This window comes from Schistocerca nitens, chromosome 1 (assembly GCF_023898315.1).
Source record: "Schistocerca nitens isolate TAMUIC-IGC-003100 chromosome 1, iqSchNite1.1, whole genome shotgun sequence".
Classification (NCBI taxonomy): domain Eukaryota; kingdom Metazoa; phylum Arthropoda; class Insecta; order Orthoptera; family Acrididae; genus Schistocerca; species Schistocerca nitens.
In genome coordinates, this window is record NC_064614.1 from 1,056,070,958 (window position 1) to 1,056,074,644 (window position 3,687).

Below are 3,687 nucleotides of genomic sequence, written 5' to 3' on the forward strand. Positions count from 1 at the left end.
AAATTCCAATCACCAACTTTCTCCTCCGAATGCGAAAATATTTTGTTGACACCGACCTACACAGGGAGGAACGATCACAACGATAAAATAAGGGAAATCAGAGCTCGTAAGGAAAGTTATAGGAGTTCATTCTTTCCACGCGCTATACGAGTTTGGAATAATAGATAATCGTGAAGGTGGTTCGATGAACCCTCTGCCAGGCACTTAAATGTAATTTGCAGAGTATCCACGTGGCCAACGGCCTTGCCGCAGTGGTAACACAGGTTCCCGTCAGATCACCGAAGATAACCGCTGTCGGACTGGGCTAGCACTTGGATGGGTGACCATCCGGTCTGCCGAGCGCTGTTGGCAAGCGAGGTGCACTCAGCCCTTGTGAGGCAAACTGAGGAGCTACTTGATTGAGAAGTAGCGGCTCCGGCCTCGTAAACTGACATACGGCCAGGAGAGCGGTGTGCTGACCTCATGCCCCTCCATATCCGTATCCAGAGACGCCTATGGACTGAGGATGACACGGCAGACGGTCGGTACCGTTGGGCCTTCATGGCCTGTTCGGGAGGAGTTTAGTTTTTAGAGTATAGTTCCTGTGAAATATTATGGGGGGAGGTTATACTCAACAACCGAGCTAGGCTAATAATTGGCTCCTTTTACCGACGTCCCGAGGGTTGGATTGGGTTGGGATGTTTGGGGAAGGAGACCAGACAGTAAGGTCATCGGTCTCATCGGATTAGGGAAGGACGGGGAAGGAAGTCGGCCGTGCCCTTTGAAAGGAACCATCCCGGCATTTGCCTGGAACGATTTAGGGAAATCACGGAAAACCTAAATCAGGATGGTCGGACGCGGGATTACCGACCTCCCGACCCAGCAGCATTAGTGGCAGAACAACTGAGAGAAAATCTGGAATGAATTTTACATAAATTTCCTCAGCATGTTATAGTCTTAGCTGGAGATTTCAATTTACCAGATATAGACTGGGACTCTCAGATGTTTAGGACAGGTGGTTGGGACAGAGCATCGAATGACATTATACTGAGTGCACTATCCGAAAATTACCTCGAGCAGTTAAACAGAGAACCGACTCGTGGAGATAACATCTTGGACCTATTGATAACAAACAGTCCCGAACTTTCCGACTCTGTAGGCGCAAAACAGGGAATCAGTGATCATAAGGCCGTTGCAGCATCCCTGAATATGGAAGTAAATAGGAATATAAAAAAAGGAAGGTTTATCTGTTTAGCAAGAGTAATAGGAGGCAGATTTCAGACTACCTAACAGAGAAAAACAGAAATTTCTATTCCGACACTGACAATGTTGGGTGTTTATGGAAAAAGTTCAAGGCAATCGGTAAATGCGTTTTAGACAGGTACGTGAGGAGTAAAACTGTGAGGGACGGGAAAAGCCCACCGTGGTTGAACAACAAAGTTAGGAAGTAACTGTGAAAGCAAAGAGAGCTTCACTGCAGATTTAAACGCAGCCAAAACCTCTCAGACAAACAGAAGCTAAACGATGTCAAATTTAGCGTAAGGAGGGCTATGCGTGAAGCGTTCAGTGAATTCGAAAGTAAAATTCTATGTACCGATTTGACAGAAAATCCCAGGTAGTTCTCGACTTACGTTAAATCAGTAAGTGGATCGAAACAGCATATCCAGACACTCTGGGATAATAATGGCATTCAAACAAAGGATGACACGCGTAAAGCTGAAATACTAAACACTTTTTACCATAGCTGTTTCACAGAGGTAGACCGCACTGCAGTTCCTTCTCTAAATCCTCGCACGAACGAAAAAATGGCTGACATCGAAATAAGTGTCCAAGGAATAGAAAAGCAACTGAAATCACTCAACAGAGGAAAGTCCACTTGCCCTCACGGGATACCAGTTCGATTCTACACAGAGTACGCGAAAGAACTTGCCCCCCTTCTAACAGCCGTGTACCGCAAGTCTCTAGAGGAAAGGATGGGTCGTCGAGCAGATGCGCAAAACTGTAGGCCTATATCTGTGGCATCGATCTGTTGTATAATTTGAGAACATGTTTTTTGCTCGCTTATCATGTCATTTCTGGAAACCAAGAATCTACTCTGAAGGGATCAAAATGGATTCCAGAGGCAGCGATCTTGTGAGACCCAACACGCTTTATTTGTTCATGAGACCCAGAAAATATTAGATACAGGCTCCAAGGTAGATGCCATTCCTAGACTTCCGGAAGGCGTTCGATACAGTTCCTCACTGTCGCCTGATAAAAGAAGAAAGAGACTACGGAATATCAGACCAGCTGTGTGGCTGCATTGAAGAGTTTTTAGCGAACAGAACACAGCATGTTGTTCTCACTGGAGAGACGTCTACAGACGTTAAAGTAACCTCTGGCTTGTCACAGGGGAGTGTTGCGGGACCATTGCTTTTCACAATATAGAGGGTGGGCAGGAAATGTGTGAAATGCTTGTAGGGACGTTACAGGGCAGGTTGTACTGAGACATAAATGTTAAGAAAGAAATTCGATACGTTGCGCCGTTTCAGAGTTATTTAGCATTGAAGTTAGCCAAACAGATCGTCGCGCACGTAAATCCAAGTTTCAGCTAACGAGTCAAAGCACTCGTTGGGTAACACCACCCCTGGCAGGCCGCTTGAATGCGAGCGTGCGGCGCCCCGATTGGCTAAATTCTATGCTAAATTACTCGGAAACGGAGCAACGTATCGAATTTCTTTCTTAGTATTTATGTCTCAGTACAACCTGCCCTGTAACATCCATACAAGCATTTCACACATTTTCTGACCACCCTGTATATAAATGACCTAGTAGATAGTGTCGGGAGCCGGCCGGAGTGTCCGTGCGGTTCTAGGCGCTACAGTCTGGAACCGAGTGACCGCTACGGTCACTATGTTGTGCTGCGATTTCAAGACTTGGTGAGGGAGGTGCGGAGGTTGAAGGGCTGCTGGTACCATTTGGTGATGTGCGTTTCACTGTGCAGCCATTATTTCATAATCAGAAACGGTATTACTAAATGTTCTTTTGAGTTGGGCTGTTTGGGGGAGGAGACCAAACAGCGAGGTCATCGGTCTCGTCGGATTTGGGAAGGATGAGGAAGGAAGTCTGCAGTGCCCTTTCAAAGGAACCATCCCTGCATTTGCCTGGAGTGATTTAGGGAAGTCACGAAAAACCTAAATCAGCATGGGCGGATGCGGGATTGAACAGTCGTCCTCCCGAATGCGAGTCCAGTGTGCTAACCACTGCGCCTCGTCGCTCGGTTTTTTTTTTGGCTTCTCTAATATAAACAGTAGGTGAGCTCCTTACAATTGGGCTGATGTAACGGAAAAATAAGTCAGTATTATCGTCTTTGTGTTCTATATACGTTTTTAGTAAGTTTTGCCTAATTTCATCCCTTTCTTTTCACATTTCTACGAGTAATATTATACGTCTTCTGTTCCGCGCTGGTACAACGGTCATCATTCATTGCCGCAGACGTTTCACTCCCCCCTTTTGTATGTGTTTCTGCGACATTTTCTTCCTGTGATGCCGAAAGATCTAGTTGACTGGTTGCGTTTCCATTGCCTTCTTGGCTTTCTTGTGTTGTTGGCTCTGACGATGTCAGTGTAATATTTGTTTCTTCAGATCATTGTTGTGGAACACTATCAAGGAAAGAATGCTTTCTTGTCTCCTAGTTTTTGAGGCCGTTCTTAATTCGCTTTTCTTCTT

The 3,687-nt window shown here is 45.8% G+C and overlaps 1 pseudogene; it reads left to right on the forward strand.

Moving 5' to 3' along the window:
• The first annotated feature begins 233 nt into the window (after positions 1 to 233).
• LOC126202991 (5S ribosomal RNA) lies at positions 234 to 351 on the forward strand (annotated as a pseudogene).
• The last annotated feature ends 3,336 nt before the right edge of the window (positions 352 to 3,687 follow it).